The sequence below is a fragment of the Pseudophryne corroboree genome, chromosome 2 (genome assembly GCF_028390025.1).
Source record: "Pseudophryne corroboree isolate aPseCor3 chromosome 2, aPseCor3.hap2, whole genome shotgun sequence".
NCBI lineage: Eukaryota > Metazoa > Chordata > Amphibia > Anura > Myobatrachidae > Pseudophryne > Pseudophryne corroboree.
In genome coordinates this window covers 266,559,629-266,580,318 of record NC_086445.1, presented here as the reverse complement: position 1 = coordinate 266,580,318, position 20,690 = coordinate 266,559,629, and the positions used below count along the sequence as shown (strand labels likewise).

Here is a 20,690-nt window from a genome sequence, read left to right as displayed (position 1 = left end):
CAAAAAGATATTTTGCAGTTTCTGAGTAGCCCAGGACTTACTCAGCCGCTGTGATCACTTCAGCCTGTCCGGGACCGGAAATTGATGTCAGTCACCCGCCCTGCAAACGCTTGGACACGCCTGTGTTTTTCCCAACCACTCCCAGAAAACGGTCAGTTGCCACCCATAAACGCCTTCTTCCTGTCAATCTCCTTGCGATCGGCTGTGCGAGTGGATTCTTCGTAAAACCCATCGCACAGCAACGATCCACTTTGTATCTGTGCGACGCGCTTGCGCACTGCAGTGCATGCGCAGTTCTGACCTGATCGCAGCAAAAAAATTAGCATGCGATCAGGTCTGACCCCCAGTCAAAATCGGGCACAGACAATATCTCACCGTGTGTACACACCTTTAGACTTGCACAGCAACTACATCTGAACGGGATCCGGTCTGAAGGTCGACAATGTTTAGGTCGACCACTATAGGTCGACAGGGTCAAAAGGTCGACATGAGTTTTTCACTTTTTTTCTTACTTTTTCATACTTAACGATCCACGTGGACTACGATTGGAACGGTAATCTGTGCCGAGCGAAGCAAGGCACCTTGCCCGAAAGTGAGGGGACACGGTGCACTAATTGGGGTTCCTGGTCACTCTACGAAGAAAACGACACCCACAAAAAAAAAAAAAAAATCATGTCGACCTTTTGACCTGTCAACCTAGAACATGTCAGCCTTCTGACCCTGTCGACCTAGACACTGTCAATCTAATGATCGGGTCTGGGACTCCAGGTCGACAACAAAAAGGTCGACACACCTTAGGTCGATGCAAATTGGTCGACACACCTTAGTTCGACATGGACAAAAGGTCGACATGGACAAAAGGTCGACAGGAACAAGGTCGACATGGAAAAAGGTCGACATGAGTTTTTTATGGGGGGGTTTGTGTGTCGTTTTCCTCGTAGAGTGACCGGGAACCCCAATTAGTGCACCGCTTTGCTCGCCATGCTTCGGGCATGGTGCCTTCGCTCCGCTTGGCACAGATTACCGTTCCAATCGTAGTCCACATGGATCGTTAAGTATGAAAAAGTTCAAAAAAAGAAAAAAAATTGTGAAAAACTCATGTCGACCTTTTTCCATGTCGACCTTGTTCCTGTCGACCATGTGTCCATGTCGCCTTTTGACCATGTCGACCTAAGGTGTGTCGACCAATTGGCGTCGACCTAAGGTGTATCGACCTTTTTGTTGTCGTCCTGGAGTCCGGATACCCTAATGATCCACATCCCATCTGAACACCCACAAGTCCTGGTCTATACTGCACTGCAGAACAAGACCCCACATACTTAGGGGAAGATTTATGAAAGCTTGGAGAGTAATACCAACCAGTCAGCTTTTATAGGAAGTGTTTATAAAATGACAGGAGCTGATTGGTTGGTACCTGTTCATTCTACAAGCTTTGAGGAAACCAACCAACCACACCAGCAGGCATCAGCACACAGACCCTTATCACCCCGCTCCAGCTACAGTATGCCTCATGTACATCATACATATGGGAGCTGATGCAGCGACTGACATGAGGCCACCCGCTCCCCGCTGTGCTATCCCCGCCCGGGCCGCATGCTCAGTCACGGTATTACGGTACACAGCCGCCAGCGCTTCCCACCTGAGCCTGTATACAGAACGCTGCTGCCGCTGCCACTATAACACCCACGGACGGAGCTCCCAGACCCGCTGCAGCAGTGTATCCGCCACACAATCACCGCCCCCGGCCGCAGCGTCATGGTAGGAGGAGCCGCCGTCACTCTGACCCTGGCTCGCTCGTCGCACATTAGACCGTCTCACAGGCGGAGCTACAGTAGTATTCCGTGTATTATAACTCCGTATATTCCTGCGGATGCGGAATCCACACAGGGAGGAGCCTGTGCCGAGCACAGACCGGGTACTGAGGGAGAGATGTATCGAACATATTTAATAAGAGGAACGGGACCTTCACGACCAATCAGCTGCTATGTATTATGTTACTGAATGCACTTGATAAATGTTGTGTCAAAGCTGATTGGTTGCCATGGGCAACTTATCCACTGGCTCATTTCTCTACTCTTTTGCCTGCTTCCTGTATCTACCCAACAGTGACATGTGTGGCGCTAATATATCCCCCAGCAGTGAAAAGAATATAAAGAAGTAGGAACGCTGCAAATTATGGTATAGGAGTGGCCTGGGTGGTAAGAAGTGTGCGGGAGTGATGCATCAAGCAGCATTAGCTGTCACTTTGGGGGATATTCAGTTATTTAAAAAGTCAGTTGGGTGTCTGGTTTTTCCTATCTAATAGACAGAAAAAAACAGACACCCAACCGACTTTTCAAACAATTGAATATCCCCTTTATGTTTTATCCATGCCCCCATAATGACGGAAACATGGGGCTTGCTTTGTGAGTGTGGAGCTTCGTGCGAGGCCATGCCCCCCTAACCACGAGGCCACACCCCTTAGCTGGAAGCCACCCTCCCCCTATCGTCTAGGGCGGCTCAAAGAAGTTGGGAGGTATGTATGCAGTGATTACTGCAGACACTCTTCTTGACAAACTGTCCATCCAGGAAGGATGCGGCCACAAAATGAATGACAGTGGCAGGAGTATGTGGCGACGCAGCTTGGGTGGGTGACAGGCCATACGGGGGCAGTCCAGTAGCGTTTTTCAGGGGTGGCGGCGTGATGTCACACTCAGCCGCTATGATTAAATAAATTGCGGAGGACCGACTGACAGCAAAGCCAGGCTGCGCTACAAGGGGTCAACCTTAATTCGATGAGTACACAATATAATTGCGGACGCATTGGGAGGTGGCCCTTCACACTTGCTGGGCAGCCCCCAGCATGTGAGGAGATGAATGCAGATCTGGCTGCGTATCAAGGAACAGTTTTATTAAAATGTAGCTTGTACATTGGTGGGGCAGTGGGTGAGAATCATTGGTGGCACTGTTGATGTGGGCTGTACATTGGTGGGGCAGCAGTGACTTACAGAATACACTCTGAAGGCAGGAGGCTGAGCTGGCTGGCTGTACGGAGTGCGGCTCCGTCCAGTGTGCTCGCGGCGTCAGCGGCTGGTAAGATGGAGCCGGGGAGGGTCCGGGCGGAGGGACAATGTCACAGTGTGCACATCGCTCATCACGGCTCCGTACACACATGCCGAGATGAGCGATGTTACAAGTTACATTGCTCACATTCAGCTGCATGCACGGCCGACCCGCGTCCTGCTCTTAACAAGCGTGGGTCCGTGCATAGGCCGTCGTTATGGGCATACACACTAGACGACTTGAACAATATATCGTTCAAAATTGTCGTTATCGCACATATTGTTAGGAAAAGTCGTCTAGTGTGTATGCCCCTTTAGGAAGTACTTGGAACAGATGTGTAATTAAAGTCACATTGAGCACTTAAAACATTTTCTGTCAGAGATTGAGACTGGAAAACGCATTGTTGATTTCTGTCAAAGATATTTTGCATATTTTCAACCCCGACTGCAGCTGGGTCAGACATGCTTAGAAAAAAACCTTAAAAAATGCTTGTCACTGTGTCGTTGTTATTATTATCCTCAGGTATTAGTTGTGAGGAGAACAAAATTCCCCAGACTCTGAGGTAAAACAATTGATTCTTATCATAATGAATTGTTTTCTGAGGTAGGCACATGTTCAAGACAACTTTACCCCACTGGGGGGAAAAAAAAAAAAATTGGGAACCTGTTCAACAGACCATACAAGAAATCGTGTTATTATTATCCTTTGTTTATTTTTTAACGTCAATAGTTTTTATTGAAAGTATATTCAAACAAAGGGGTACAGAAAAAAGAAGGGGGTAAGAAAGGGGGAACAAAGCATAGGGAAGGGGGGGTATACATAATGATATCATCAAAATTTACAGAGTTTACAAGCTCAAAAGCAGTGGTAAAGCATAAAGATCTCAGTACCATAAATCGGACAGTATAGTAAACACTACAAAAATAAAGTACATAGATAGAACACTAGAGGTGGATCATTAAGGTAGAGTCAAGGGGGGATTATCCTTTATTTATGTGGCACCACAAGGGTTCTGCAGCACCTATCAAAGTATATAAATGAACAAATTAAAAAAAAAAAACTGACTTACAATACAAAACAAGTAGGACAAGCACATGGTATAGAAACAATTTAGCATCAACGGACACAACACAAATAAGCAGGTGTGTGCCGATGGTGCCTTGCCCACAGCGCAAATGCACTGCAGGCGCACCATCTGGCAGCACACCGCCCCCCCCCCACCACCACCACCACTCCCTGTACGTCTGTACTACCCGGTGTAAGTGCCGCCAGTGCCTGTCTCCCGCTGCCGCCACTGCACACCCCCCATGCCGTTATCCCAGCTGTGAGTCCCGCCGCCGCCTCTGCAAAGGACGGGGAGTGATACGCCGCAGCTGCCATGTGGTAGCACATACCCCACCCCGTATTCCGTCTGTGAGTCCCGCCATCACCTCTGAAAGGGACAGGGAGTGGTGCCGCAGCTGCCATGTGGTAGCACCCCCCCCCCTTCCCCCCATCTGTATGAGGTGCCTCTGTAATTCAGAGGGAGTGCTATTGCAGCCTGCAGCTCCCAAATAGTAGTGTAAGTGCCTGGAAGCCCTGGATGCCGGATCGTCCCCACAGGAATATCACACACACACCCCTACCTCTCTCTCTCCCTCTCTCTCTCTCTCTCTCTCTCTCTGACTCTGCCTGCCTAATGTGTAACAAAAGGGGGCTCTGTTGCTGTAATATGTAAAAAATGGGGACTGCTGCTTAATGTGTTAAGAAGGGGGACTCTGCCTGCCTAATGTGAAAAGAAGGGGGACTATGCCTAATGTGTGAAAAGGGGGGACTCTGCCTGCCTAATTAACTGAAAAAGGGAGACTCTGCCTGCCATAATGTGAAAAAGGGAGCTCTGTGGCCACACCCCTTCACCATGAAGCCATGCCCCTATATTTTGGCGCACGCCTACGGCCTGCATTGGCCCTGTTTTGTATATGTAGGGGCAGTGCCGTAACTAGGTATTTCTCTATCGTCCTAAGTGGATGCTGGGGTTCCTGAAAGGACCATGGGGAATAGCGGCTCCGCAGGAGACAGGGCACAAAAAAGTAAAGCTTTACTAGGTCAGGTGGTGTGCACTGGCTCCTCCCCCTATGACCCTCCTCCAGACTCCAGTTAGATTTTGTGCCCGAACGAGAGGGTGCAATCTAGGTGGCTCTCCTAAAGAGCTGCTTAGAGAAAGTTTAGTTTAGGTTTTTTTCTTTACAGTGAGTCCTGCTGGCAACAGGATCACTGCAACGTGGGACTTAGGGGGAAAGTAGTAAACTCACCTGCATGCAGAGTGGATTTGCTGCTTGGCTACTGGACACCATTAGCTCCAGAGGGATCGAACACAGGCCCAGCCGTGGAGTCCGGTCCCGGAGCCGCGCCGCCGACCCCCTTGCAGATGCTGAAGCGTGAAGAGGTCCGGAAACCGGCGGCTGAAGACTCCTCAGTCTTCATAAGGTAGCGCACAGCACTGCAGCTGTGCGCCATTTTCCTCTCAGCACACTTCACTGGGCAGTCACTGAGGGTGCAGAGCGCTGGGGGGGGGCGCTCTGAGAGGCAAATATAAACCTTATACAAGGCTAAAAATACCTCACATATAGCCCATAGGGGCTATATGGAGATATTTAACCCCTGCCTGACTGGAAAAATAGCGGGAGAAGAACCCGCCGAAAAAGGGGCGGGGCCTATCTCCTCAGCACACGGCGCCATTTTCTGTCACAGCTCCGCTGGTCAGAACGGCTCCCAGGTCTCTCCCCTGCACTGCACTACAGAAACAGGGTAAAACAGAGAGGGGGGGCACATTAATGGCTATATATATATATATTAAAGCAGCTATAAGGGAGCACTTAATATAAGGATATCCCTTGTATATATAGCGCTTTGTGGTGTGTGCTGGCAGACTCTCCCTCTGTCTCCCCAAAAGGGCTAGTGGGTCCTGTCTTCATTAGAGCATTCCCTGTGAGTTTGCGGTGTGTGTCGGTACGTGGTGTCGACATGTATGAGGACGATATTGGTGTGGAGGCGGAGCAATTGCCAAATATGCAGATGTCACCCCCCAGGGGGTCGACACCAGAATGGATGCCTTTATTTGTGGAATTACGTGATGGTTTATCTTCCCTTAAACAGTCAGTTGAGGACATGAGGCGGCCGGACAATCAATTAATGCCTGTCCAGGCGCCTCAAACACCGTCAGGGGCTGTAAAACGCCCTTTGCCTCAGTCGGTCGACACAGACCCAGACACGGGCACTGATTCCAGTGACGACGGTAGAAATTCAAACGTATTTTCCAGTAGGGCCACACGTTATATGATTTTGGCAATGAAGGAGACGTTACATTTACCTGATACTACAGATACCGTAAAACAGGGTATTATGTATGGTGTGAAAAAACTACAAACAGTTTTTCCTGAATCAGAAGAATTAAATGACGTGTGTGATGAAGCGTGGGTTGCTCCTGATAAAAAGTTGATAATTTCAAAAAAGTTATTGGCATTATACCCTTTCCCGCCAGAGGTTAGGGCGCGCTGGGAAACACCCCCTAAGGTGGACAAGGCGCTCACACGCTTATCCAAACAAGTGGCGTTACCCTCTCCTGAGACGGCCGCACTTAAGGATCCATCAGATAGAAAGATGGAAGTTATTCAAAAGAATATATACACACATGCAGGTGTTATACTACGACCAGCTATAGCAACTGCCTGGATGTGCAGTGCTGGAGTAGTTTGGTCAGAATCCCTGATTGAAAATATTGATACCCTAGATAGGGACAATGTTTTACTGTCGTTAGAACAAATAAAGGATGCATTTATCTATATGCGTGATGCACAGAGGGATATTTGCACACTGGCATCTCGGGTGAGTGCTATGTCCATTTCAGCCAGAAGAGCCTTATGGACACGACAGTGGACAGGCGATGCGGATTCAAAACGTCACATGGAGGTTTTGCCGTATAAAGGGGAGGAGTTATTTGGAGTTGGTCTATCAGACTTGGTGGCCACGGCTACTGCCGGGAAATCCACTTTTTTACCTCAAGTCACTCCCCAACAGAGAAAGGCACCGACCTTTCAACCGCAGCCTTTTCGCTCCTACAAAAATAAGAGAGCAAAGGGCTTGTCGTACCTGCCACGAGGCAGAGGAAGAGGGAAGAGACACCAACAGGCAGCTCCTTCCCAGGAACAGAAGCCCTCCCCGGCTCCTGCAAAAACCTCAGCATGACGCTGGGGCCTCTCAAGCGGACTCGGGGACAGTGGGGGGCCGTCTCAAAAATTACAGCGCGCAGTGGGCTCACTCGCAGGTAGACCCCTGGATCCTGCAGATAATATCTCAGGGGTACAGGTTGGAATTAGAGACGGATCCTCCTCATCGTTTCCTGAAGTCTGCCTTACCAACCGTCTCTTCCGAAAGGGAGAGGGTGTTGGAAGCCATTCACAAGCTGTACGCTCAGCAGGTGATAGTCAAAGTACCCCTATTACAACAAGGAAAGGGGTATTATTCCACTCTATTTGTGGTACCGAAGCCGGATGGCTCGGTAAGGCCTATTCTAAATCTGAAGTCCTTGAACCTCTACATAAAAAAGTTCAAGTTCAAGATGGAGTCACTCAGAGCAGTGATAGCGAACCTGGAAGAAGGGGACTTTATGGTATCCTTGGACATCAAGGATGCGTATCTACACGTTCCGATTTACCCCGCACACCAGGGGTACCTCAGGTTCATTGTTCAAAACTGTCACTATCAGTTTCAGACGCTGCCGTTCGGATTGTCCACGGCGCCTCGGGTCTTTACCAAGGTAATGGCCGAGATGATGATTCTTCTTCGAAGAAAAGGCGTATTAGTTATCCCATACTTGGACGATCTCCTAATAAGGGCAAGGTCCAGAGAACAGCTGGAGACAGCTTTAGCACTATCTCAAGAGGTGCTAAGACAACACGGGTGGATTCTGAATATTCCAAAATCCCATTTAATCCCGACAACTCGTCTGCTGTTCCTAGGAATGATTCTGGACACGGTTCAGAAAAAGGTTTTCCTTCCAGAGGAAAAAGCCAAGGAGTTATCCGATCTGGTCAGGAACCTCCTAAAACCAGGAAAAGTGTCAGTACATCAATGCACAAGAGTCCTGGGAAAAATGGTGGCTTCTTACGAAGCAATTCCATTCGGCAGATTCCATGCAAGAATATTCCAAAGGGATCTGTTGGACAAATGGTCAGGGTCGCATCTGCAGATGCACCTGCGAATAACCCTGTCACCAAAGACAAGGGTGTCACTTCTGTGGTGGTTGCAGAAGGCTCACCTATTAGAAGGCCGCAGATTCGGCATTCAGGATTGGATCCTGGTGACCACGGACGCCAGCCTGAGAGGCTGGGGAGCAGTCACACAAGGAAGAAACTTCCAGGGAGTGTGGTCGAGCCTGGAAAAGTCTCTTCACATAAACATTCTGGAACTAAGAGCAATCTACAATGCTCTAAGCCAGGCGGAACTTCTCCTGCAAGGAAAGCCGGTGTTGATTCAGTCGGACAACATCACGGCGGTCGCCCATGTAAACAGGCAGGGCGGCACAAGAAGCAGGAGTGCAATGGCAGAAGCTGCCAAGATTCTTCGCTGGGCGGAGAATCACGTGATAGCACTGTCAGCAGTGTTCATCCCGGGCGTGGACAACTGGGAAGCAGACTTCCTCAGCAGACACGATCTTCATCCGGGAGAGTGGGGTCTACATCCAGAAGTCTTCAACATGTTAATAGACCGTTGGGAAAGACCAATTGTAGACATGATGGCGTCTCGCCTCAACAAGAAACTGGACAAATATTGCGCCAGGTCAAGAGATCCACAGGCAATAGCTGTGGACGCACTGGTAACTCCTTGGGTGTACCAGTCAGTGTATGTGTTTCCTCCTCTGCCGCTCATACCAAAGGTATTGAAGATCATACGGCAAAGAAGAGTAAGAACAATACTAGTGGTTCCGGATTGGCCGAGAAGGACTTGGTATCCGGAACTTCAAGAGATGCTCACGGACGAACCGTGGCCTCTACCTCTGAGAAGGGACCTGCTACAGCAGGGTCCCTGTCTTTTTCAAGACTTACCGCGGCTGCGTTTGACGGCATGGCGGTTGAACGCCAGATCCTAAAAGGGAAAGGCATTCCAGAAGAAGTCATTCCTACCTTGATTAAGGCACGGAAGGAAGTCACCGTGAAACATTATCACCGCATTTGGCGAAAATATGTAGCGTGGTGCGAGGATCGGAGGGTTCCGACGGAGGAATTCCAACTGGGTCGTTTCCTACATTTCCTGCAATCAGGATTATCTATGGGTCTCAAATTGGGATCCATTAAGGTTCAAATTTCGGCCCTGTCAATATTCTTCCAAAAAGAATTGGCCTCTGTCCCTGTGGTCCAGACTTTTGTCAAGGGAGTACTGCATATACAGCCTCCTGTGGTGCCTCCGGTGGCACCGTGGGATCTAAATGTAGTTTTAGATTTCCTCAAATCCCATTGGTTTGAACCATTGAAAAAGGTGGATTTGAAATATCTCACATTGAAAGTGACTATGTTACTAGCCCTGGCCTCTGCCAGGAGAGTATCTGAATTGGCGGCTTTATCTTATAAAAGTCCTTATCTAATCTTCCATTCGGATAGGGCAGAACTGCGGACTCGTCCGCATTTTCTCCCTAAAGTGGTATCAGCATTTCATCTGAACCAACCTATTGTGGTGCCTGCGGCCACTAGCGACTTGGAGGACTCCAAGTTGTTGGACGTTGTCAGAGCCTTAAAAATATACATTGCAAGGACGGCTGGAGTCAGAAAATCTGACTCGCTGTTTATATTGTATGCACCCAACAAGTTGGGCGCACCTGCTTCTAAGCAGTCGATTGCTCGTTGGATTTGTAACACAATTCAACTTGCACATTCTGTGGCAGGCCTGCCACAGCCTAAAACTGTAAAAGCCCACTCCACAAGGAAGGTGGGCTCATCTTGGGCGGCTGCCCGAGGGGTCTCGGCATTACAACTCTGCCGAGCAGCTACGTGGTCGGGGGAGAACACGTTTGTAAAATTTTACAAATTTGATACCCTGGCAAAGGAGGACCTGGAGTTCTCTCATTCGGTGCTGCAGAGTCATCCGCACTCTCCCGCCCGTTTGGGAGCTTTGGTATAATCCCCATGGTCCTTTCAGGAACCCCAGCATCCACTTAGGACGATAGAGAAAATAAGAATTTACTTACCGATAATTCTATTTCTCGGAGTCCGTAGTGGATGCTGGGCGCCCATCCCAAGTGCGGATTATCTGCAATACTTGTACATAGTTATTGTTAACTAATTCGGGTTATTGTTAAGGAGCCATCTTTAAGAGGCCCTTTCTGTTGTCATACTGTTAACTGGGTTTAGATCACAAGTTGTACGGTGTGATTGGTGTGGCTGGTATGAGTCTTACCCGGGATTCAAAATGCCTCCCTTATTGTGTATGCTCGTCCGGGCACAGTACCTAACTGGAGTCTGGAGGAGGGTCATAGGGGGAGGAGCCAGTGCACACCACCTGACCTAGTAAAGCTTTACTTTTTTGTGCCCTGTCTCCTGCGGAGCCGCTATTCCCCATGGTCCTTTCAGGAACCCCAGCATCCACTACGGACTCCGAGAAATAGAATTATCGGTAAGTAAATTCTTATTTTTAGCGCTGTGTGCAAGAAACGGCATTGCCCCCCTACGCAAGACAAAAGAAATATATAGGGGCGTGGCTTCATGGGGAAGGGGCGTGGTCACAAAATAATGCCAGTTCATACTACGGTGCATAGTAGTCTCCATTATTCAAATTACGCTGCACAGTAGCGCCACTACACCAGGTAGAGCCCCTTTTTACACATTACGGCAGACAGCGTCCCCTTATTACGGCAGACAGCGTCCCCCTTATTACACATTACGGCAAACAGCGTCCCCCTTATTACACATTACGGCAGACAGCGTCCTCTTTTTACACATTGCAGCAGACAATGTCCGCCTTTTTACACAAAACGGCAGACAGCGTCCCCTTATTACACATTACAGCAGACAGCGTCCCCCGTTTTACACATTACGGCAGACAGTCCCCCTTATTACACATTACAGCAGACAGCGTCCCCCTTATTACACATTACAGCAGACAGCGTCCCCCTTATTACACATTACGGCAGACAGCATCCCCTTTTTGTACACATTACGGCAGACATCGTCCCCCTTTTTACACATTACGGCAGACAGCGTCCCCTTTTTACACATTACGGCAGACAGCGTCCCCTTTTTACACATTATGGCAGACAGCGTCCCCTTTTTCTCTTACGTCCTAGAGGATGCTGGGGACTCCAAAAGGACCATGGGGTATAGATGGATCCGCAGGAGCTTGGGCACACTATAAAGACTTAAAGTGGGTGTGAACTGGCTCCTCCCTCTATGCCCCTCCTCCAGACCTCTGTTAGACTTTGTGCCCAGGGGTGGTCTTCAGTATGCCGAATGTCGGGATCCCGGCGCACAGTATACCGGCGCCGGAATCCCGACACCCGGCATACCAACAGCTATTCTCCCTCGTGGGGGTCCACAACCCCCCTGGAGGGAGAATAAAATAGTGTGGCGCGCATAGCGCGCCACCGTGCCCACAGCGTGGCGAGTGCAGCGAGCCCGCAAGGGGCTCCTTTGCGCTCGCCATGCGGTCGGTATACCGGCGGTCGGGCTCCCGGCGCCGGTATACTGGTCGCCGGGAGCCCAAGCGCCGGCATACTGTACTACACCCGTGCCCAGGAGTGATGGGACACACACTAGGGGAGCTCTCCTGAGTTTCTCTAAAAGACTTTATGTTAGGTTTTTTATTTTCAGGCAGACCTGCTGGCTACAGGCTCCCTGCATCATGGGAGTGAGGGGAGAGAAGCAGGACCTACTTCTTCTTAGTTTAAGGGCTCTGCTTCTCAGGCTACTGGACACCATTAGCTCCAGAGGGTTTGATCACTTGGTGCGCCTAGCTGCTTGTTCCCGTCCCCGCGCCGTCACCCCCTCACAGAAGCCAGAAGAAAGAAGCCGAGTGAGTATTGGAAGAAAAGAAGACTTCAGTAACGGAGGTAACAGCAGCGGTAACGCTGCGCTCCATGCTCCCACACACCAACGTCTCTGGCAGGGTGCAGGGCGCTGGGGGGGTAGCACCCTGGGCGGCATGTTGCTGAGGTTTGGATCTCCTGCGGGGGGACATATTTAGGGTCCAGATACCAGGTATGTTCACCCCGCCAGTGTGCCGCGAAACGGAGGGAGCAGCAGCGGTAGCGCTGCGCTCCCTGCTCCTGCACACCATCGGCTCTTGCAGGGTGCTGGGGGGGAGCGCCCTGGGCGGCATATACTGACTTAAACCGCTGGCAGGGGGACATATTTCGTTGACACCGGGTATGTCACCCCGCCAGTGTGCCGCAGCGATCACGCTGCGCGCCTTTGCTCCCACACACCAACGGCTTCCGAGGGTGCAGGGCGCAGGGGGGGCGCCCTGGGCAGCGATTCTATTTATGTATATATACAGGGGGTTATACCCTGTATATAGGTTCCCCCAGCTCAATATATGTATTTTTATATATTTCTCTAACGTCCTAGTGGATGCTGGGAACTCCGTAAGGACCATGGGGAATAGCGGGCTCCGAAGGAGGCTGGGCACTCTAGAAAGATTCATGACTACCTGGTGTGCACTGGCTCCTCCCACTATGACCCTCCTCCAAGCCTCAGTTATACCCCTTTCACATCGCACAAATAACCCGGTACCGACACGGCATATTGCCGTGTCGAACCGGGTCAGTGTGCGATGTGAAAGCACACTGGGCGATTTAGCGGGTCGCCTGACCCGGTAAATCAACCCGGTAAAAAAGAAGGGTTTTACCCGGGTTGATTACCGGGTCAGGTGCGGTGTGAATGGGAGCCGTGTCGATGCGACACGGTTCCCATTCACAAGATAGGGAGAGGCGGCGCTGGAGATGAGCTCATCTCCCGACGCCGCCTCCACCCCAGCCCCTGCTGCTGCTGCGGCCTCCGTTGTCATGGCAACCGACCCGGTATATTGCCGGGTCGGGAAGCCTGCAACGGAGCGCAAATGCCGGATCCCACCCGGTAAGTACACGTTTGTCTTACCGGGTAGGACCCGGCATTTGCGGTGTGAATGCAGCATTAGATTTCGTGCCCGGCCGAGGTTGGATGCACACTAGGGGCTCTCCTGAGCCCTTAGAAAGAAAGTATAGTTTAGGTTTTTTATTTTCAGTGAGACCTGCCGGCAACAGGCTCACTGCAGCGAGGGACTAAGGGGAGAAGAAGCGAACTCGCCTGCTTGCAGCCGGATTGGGCTTCTTAGGCTACTGGACACCATTAGCTCCAGAGGGATCGACCGCAGGCCCAGTCCTTGGTGTTCGGTCCCGGAGCCGCGCCGCCGTCCCCCTTACAGAGCCAGAAGCAAGAAGAGGTCCGGAAAAACGGCGGCAGAAGACATCAGTCTTCACCAAGGTAGCGCACAGCACTGCAGCTGTGCGCCATTGCTCCTCATACACACTTCATACTCCGGTCACTGAGGGTGCAGGGCGCTGGGGGGGGGGGCGCCCTGAGAAGCAATAATAACACCTTGGCTGGCAAAAATTCCACAATATATAGTCCCAGAGGCTATATATGTGGAAAATACCCCTGCCAGAATCCAGAAAAAAGCGGGAGAATAGGCCGCGGAAAAGGGGCGGAGCTACCTCCCTCAGACACACTGGCGCCATTTCTCCTTCACAGATCCGCTGGAAGGAAGCTCCCTGGCTCTCCCCTGCAGTCTACAACAGAACAGGGTAAAAACAGAGAGGGGGGGCACTAAATTTAGGCGCTATATATATATATATATAATATAAAAAGCAGCTATAGGGGACATAACTCAGTTAGTCCCTGCATTATATAGCGCTCTGGTGTGTGCTGGCAAACTCTCACTCTGTCCCCCCAAAGGGCTTTTGTGGGTCCTGTCCTCATTCGGAGCATTCCTTGTGTGTGTGCGGTGTGTCGGTACGGCTGTGTCGACATGTTTGATGAGGATAATGATGTGGAGGCGGAGCAGATGCCTTTAGAAGGGATGTCACCCCCTGCGGGGCAGACACCTGAGTGGATGGGCTTATGGAAAGTAATGAGTGCACGTATAGACTCCTTATATAAAAAAATCGACGACATGCCAAATGTGGGACAGCCGACTTCTCAGCTCGTGCCTGCCCAGGCGTCGCATGGGTCGTCAGGGGCTCTAAAACGCCCGCTACCTCAAGCAGACCCAGATGTCGACACTGATACTGACACCAGTGTCGACGACGATGAGTCTAACCTGATGCCAACTAAGGCCATTCACTGCATGATTGAGGCAATGAAAGAGGTGTTACACATTTCTGATATAAATACGGGTACCACTAAAAAGGGTATTATGTTTGGGGAGAAAAAACTACCCGTAGTTTTTCCCCCATCAGATGAATTAAATGAAGTGTGTGAAGAAGCGTGGGCTTTCCCTGATAAAAAATTGGTAATTCCTAAGAAGGTACTAATGGCGTTCCCTTTCCCGCCAGAGGATAGGTCACGTTGGGAAACACCTCCTAGGGTGGATAAAGCGCTCACACGTTTGTCTAAAAAGGTGGCACTACCGTCTCCGGATACGGCCGCCCTCAAGGAACCTGCTGATAGACAGCAGGAGGCGATCCTGAAGTCTGTATATACACACACAGGCATTATACTTAGGCCAGCTATTGCGTCAGCTTGGATGTGCAGTGCTGCCGCTGCGTGGTCAGATAAACTGTCAGAAAATATTGACACATTAGACAGAGACACGATCCTGCTAACCATAGACCATATCAAAGACTCAGTCTTATATATGAGAGATGCACAGAGGGAAATCTGCCGACTGGCATCTAAAGTAAGTGCATTGTCCATTTCTGCTAGGAGAGGCTTATGGACTCGCCAGTGGACAGGAGATGCAGATTCAAAAAAACACATGGAAGTGTTACCATATAAGGGTGAGGAATTATTTGGGGATGATCTCTCGGACCTAGTTTCCACAGCAACGTCTGGGAAGTCAGCATTTTTACCCCATGTCCCCTCACAGCCTAAGAAGGCGCCGTTTTATCAGGTTCAGTCCTTTCGGACCCAGAAAAACAGGCGTGGAAAAGGCGGGTCCTTTCTGTCCAGAGGCAGAGGTAGGGGAAAAAGGCTGCAACAAACAGCAGGTTCCCAGGAGCAAAAGTCCTCCCCCGCTTCTTCTTCCAAGTCCGCCGCATGACGGTGGGGCTCCACAGGCGGAGCCAGGTACGGTGGGGGGTCGCCTCAAAAATTTCAGCGATCAGTGGGTTCGCTCACAGGTGGATCCCTGGATCCTGCAAATAGTATCTCAGGGGTACAAGCTGGAATTCGAGGCGTCCCCACCCCACCGGTTCCTAAAATCTGCCTTGCCGATTGCTCCCTCAGACAGGAAGGCGGTGCTAGCGGCAATTCACAAGCTGTATTCCCAGCAGGTGATAATCAAGGTACCCCTACTTCAACAAGGCCGGGGTTACTATTCCACACTATTTGTGGTACCGAAACCGGACGGTTCGGTGAGACCCATTCTAAATTTGAAATCCTTGAACACGTACATAAAGAAATTCAAGTTCAAGATGGAATCGCTCAGGGCGGTTATTGCAAGCCTGGACGAGGGGGATTACATGGTATCCCTGGACATCAAGGATGCTTACTTGCATGTCCCCATTTACCATCCTCACCAGGAGTACCTCAGATTTGTGGTACAGGATTGCCATTACCAATTCCAGACGCTGCCGTTTGGACTGTCCACGGCACCGAGGGTATTTACCAAGGTTATGGCGGAAATGATGATACTCCTTCGAAGAAAGGGAGTTTTAATTATCCCGTACTTGGACGATCTCCTAATAAAAGCGAGGTCCAAGGAACAGTTGTTGGTGGGAGTAGCACTATCTCAGGAGGTGCTGCACCAGCACGGCTGGATTCTGAATATCCCAAAGTCACAGCTGGTTCCGACGACACGGCTACTGTTCCTGGGTATGATTCTGGATACAGTCCAGAAGAAAGTGTTTCTCCCGGAGGAGAAAGCCAGGGAGTTGTCATCTCTAGTCAGAGACCTCCTGAAACCAAAACAGGTATCAGTGCATCGCTGCACACGGGTCCTGGGAAAGATGGTAGCTTCTTACGAAGCAATTCCCTTCGGCAGGTTCCATGCCAGAATCTTTCAGTGGGACCTGTTGGACCAGTGGTCCGGATCGCATCTTCAGATGCATCGCTTAATAACCCTGTCTCCAAGAACCAGGGTGTCTCTACTGTGGTGGCTGCAGAGTGCCCATCTTCTAGAGGGCCGCAGGTTCGGAATACAGGACTGGGTCCTGGTGACCACGGATGCCAGCCTTCGAGGCTGGGGGGCAGTCATACAGGGAAGAAACTTCCAAGGACTATGGTCGAGTCAGGAGACTTCCCTTCACATAAATATTCTGGAACTAAGGGCCATCTACAATGCCCTAAGTCGAGCAAAAGCCCTGCTCCTACACCAGCCGGTGCTGATCCAGTCAGACAACATCACGGCAGTCACCCATGTAAATCGACAGGGCGGCACAAGAAGCAGGATGGCGATGGCAGAAGCCACAAAAATTCTCCGATGGGCGGAGAATCATGTACTAGCACTGTCAGCAGTGTTCATTCCGGGAGTGGACAACTGGGAAGCAGACTTCCTCAGCAGACACGACCTCCACCCGGGGGAGTGGGGACTTCACCCAGAAGTCTTCCAGATGCTGGTAAACCGTTGGGAAAAACCACAGGTGGACATGATGGCGTCCCGTCTCAACAAAAAGTTAAAAAGATATTGCGCCAGGTCAAGGGACCCTCAGGCGATAGCTGTGGACGCTCTAGTGACACCGTGGGTGTACCAGTCGGTTTATGTGTTCCCTCCTCTGCCTCTCATTCCAAAGGTATTGAGAATAATAAGAAAGCGAGGAGTAAACACAATTCTCGTGGTTCCGGATTGGCCAAGACGAGCGTGGTACCCGGAACTTCAAGAGATGCTCTCAGAGGACCCGTGGCCTCTACCGCTCAGACTGGACCTGATACAGCAGGGGCCCTGTCTGTTCCAAGACTTACCGCGGCTGCGTTTGACGGCATGGCGGTTGAACACCGGATCCTAAAGGAAAAGGGTATTCCGGAAGAAGTCATTCCTACGCTTATTAAGGCCAGGAAAGATGTTACGGCAACGCATTATCACCGCATATGGCGAAAATATGTTGCATGGTGCGAGGCCAATAAGGCCCCAACAGAGGAATTTCATCTAGGTCGATTTCTGCATTTCCTGCAAGCAGGAGTGGATATGGGCTTAAAACTAGGCTCCATTAAAGTACAGATCTCGGCTCTGTCGATTTTCTTTCAAAAAGAACTAGCTTCAGTACCTGAAGTTCAGACTTTTGTAAAAGGAGTGCTGCATATTCAGCCCCCGTTTGTGCCTCCGGTGGCACCTTGGGATCTCAACGTGATGTTGAGTTTCTTAAAATCACATTGGTTTGAGCCACTAAAAACCGTGGATCTGAAATATCTCACGTGGAAAGTGGTCATGTTATTAGCCTTGGCTTCAGCCAGGCGAGTGTCAGAATTGGCGGCTTTATCATGTAAAAGCCCTTATCTGATTTTCCATATGGATAGGGCAGAGTTGAGGACTCGTCCCCAATTTCTCCCTAAGGTGGTGTCAGCGTTTCACCTGAACCAGCCTATTGTGGTGCCGGCGGCTACTAGTGAATTGGAGGACTCCAAGTTGCTAGACGTTGTCAGGGCCCTGAAAATATATGTTTCCAGGACGGCTGGAGTCAGAAAATCTGGCTCGCTGTTTATCCTGTATGCACCCAACAAGCTGGGTGCTCCTGCTTCTAAGCAGTCTATTGCTCGCTGGATTTGTAGTACAATTCAGCTTGCACATTCTGTGGCAGGCATACCACAGCCAAAATCTGTAAATGCCCATTCCACAAGGAAGGTGGGCTCATCTTGGGCGGCTGCCCGAGGGGTCTCGGCTTTACAACTTTGCCGAGCAGCTACTTGGTCAGGGGCAAACACATTTGCAAAATTCTACAAATTTGATACCGTGGCTGAGGAGGACCTGGAGTTCTCTCATTCGGTGCTACAGAGTCATCCGCACTCTCCCGCCCGTTTGGGAGCTTTGGTATAATCCCCATGGTCCTTACGGAGTTCCCAGCATCCACTAGGACGTTAGAGAAAATAAGAATTTACTCACCGGTAATTCTATTTCTCGTAGTCCGTAGTGGATGCTGGGCGCCCATCCCAAGTGCGGATTGTCTGCAATACTTGTAAATAGTTATTGTTAACTAAAGGGTTATTGTTGAGCCATCTGTTGAGAGGCTCAGTTGTTTTCATACTGTCAAACTGGATATAGGCCCTCATTCCGAGTTGTTCGCTCGGAGTTTTTCATCGCATCGCAGTGAGAATTCTCTTAGTGCGCATGCGCAATGTTCGCACTGCGACTGCGCCAAGTAACTTTACTATGAAGAAAGTAAGTTTACTCACGGCATTTTCATCGCTCCGACGTTCGCATTGTGATTGACAGGAAATGGGTGTTACTGGGCGGATGCACGGCGTTTTAGGGGCGTGTGGATGGAAACGCTACCGTTTCCGGAAAAAACGCAGGAGTGGCCGGAGAAACGGTGGGAGTGCCTGGGCGAACGCTGGGTGTGTTTATGACGTCAGCCAGGAACGAAAAGCACTGAACTGATCGCACAGGCAGAGTAAGTCTGAAGCTACTCAGAAACTGCTAACTCGTTTGTAATCGCAATATTGCGCGTACGTCGGTCGCAATTTTAAGAAGCTAAGATTCACTCCCAGTAGGCGGCGGCTTAGCGTGTGTAACTCTGCTACATTCGCCTTGCGAGCGAACAACTCGGAATGAGGGCCATAGTATCACGAGTTGTACGGTATGATTGGTGTGGCTGGTAAGAGTCTTACCCGGGATTCTAAATCCTTCCTTATTATGTCTGCTCGTCCGGGCACGGTGTCCTAACTGAGGCTTGGAGGAGGGTCATAGTGGGAGGAGCCAGTGCACACCAGGTAGTCATGAATCCTTCTAGAGTGCCCAGCCTCCTTCGGAGCCCGTTATTCCCCATGGTCCTTACGGAGTTCCCAGCATCCACTACGGACTACGAGAAATAGAATTACCGGTGAGTAAATTCTTATTATTTGTTGAGCGGGCTTAAGCACGCCGAGAAGAGGCGGAGCTTAGCCCTCACAGCGGAGTCAGCTCTATTTTGTTCAGGTCCCCGCCAGGGCTTGCTGTATAGTAAGAAGGAGGGGGGGGGGGGCACAGTGTTTTTTAATGCTATATGGAGTCATATAGCATTATGTTTTATAAGGGGCGCATAATCTTTGTTGTGATACGTAAATTCAGTGTTTCCCTGTTTGTTTACCCACTATCTGTTAGTCGACATATGTCGACATGTGTGAGGGCTTTGTCACAAGCTGCTGTGGGGATAACTGTTGGCTTCGCCGGCGCATGACGGTACTTGATTAGGAAAATTAAGTATTAGCAGGTTGGTGTTTGCTTAAAAAAGTAAACACGCTAGGGGAGACACAGTTGTTTGTGGGTGCCCTGTCGGCATCAACGGTATTTACTGGGTAAAAAATTAACAGGCTGTTATTGCCTTGTACCTGTATATATATTTATAGATATATGTGGGGGGAGTCTTATTTAAATTGTATATGTGTGCTTCCCTCAGACCCCTCGGGGTTCCAAGATTGTTATTTTTTGCCGTTTACTATCCCCTGCTGTCAACATATACTAAGTTTCTGTCGACCATAACGTTCCTGGTAGATCCACATCTGGGGCATGTCAGTACATGGTCATACACATTCAGAACACATTACTGTCACTAGGGACCTGACGGGTCTGGACAATCCACTCACGTATAGGTTATATATATATATATATATATATATATATATATATATATATATATATGTTTATATATGCATGGTTAGGATATGTGTGTTTTATTGTGTATTACATTATGTATGTCCATGAATGCTGAAGTAATGGTATTCTTCTCATGTGCTGGACGCTCTGTTGATTAAGCTCTAGATTGGCCGTGATGAGTTGGTTTTCGATCCTCTCAAGGAGTCCGAATATTATTCTCTTCCCGACGCGGAGAGAACATTGTGGCAGTCAACTCCTGGTCGATGCAGAGCCGGTCGCAAAGGATCATACACAGGAAGCTAAGTGATATTTTATTTCTATATTTATTTGCACTGCATGTACATGGGGGAGTGTTCTGTTCGGACAGGCATCCGATAGAATTACCCTACAGAGTGTGGGTAAGGTTGCTTATGTTGATTATATTCTATAACATTGCAGCAGGTTGCCGCATGACGGCAGGAGGTGTGGCCGAGGGAAAACTGCTGAGGTTGTTTCCGAGAGATACTGGGATGCCTCAGTTCAGTCAATCTCGGCGGATACCACTGGTAAGTTTAGCTTTGTGAGTTAGACTCCTTCGCAACGGTTGGGGACGCATTCTTTGGTGGGATGCAGTTGTTTTAATCGTTCGATACCGTTCCTTTTTCCTTTTCTGTGCAGACAGTGGAAGCTGAAAAGGTAAGAGTTCTGCAGCCCTGTTTGGT

The 20,690-nt window shown here is 49.9% G+C and overlaps 1 protein-coding gene across 4 annotated transcripts in view; it reads right to left on the bottom strand.

Moving 5' to 3' along the window:
- The window catches only part of RCBTB2 (RCC1 and BTB domain containing protein 2), a 149,544-nt gene extending 147,727 nt beyond the window's left edge, over positions 1 to 1,817 (bottom strand). The window contains exon 1 of one of the 4 annotated variants that reach the window (XR_010213608.1): positions 1,640 to 1,815. The gene's annotated coding sequence lies outside the window, so the exon portion shown is untranslated. Of the gene's footprint in view, positions 1 to 1,639 lie in introns of all 4 variants that reach the window. The other 3 variants (XM_063952787.1, XM_063952789.1, XM_063952788.1) reach the window with 3 other exon arrangements.
- Between the last annotated feature and the right edge of the window lie 18,873 nt (positions 1,818 to 20,690).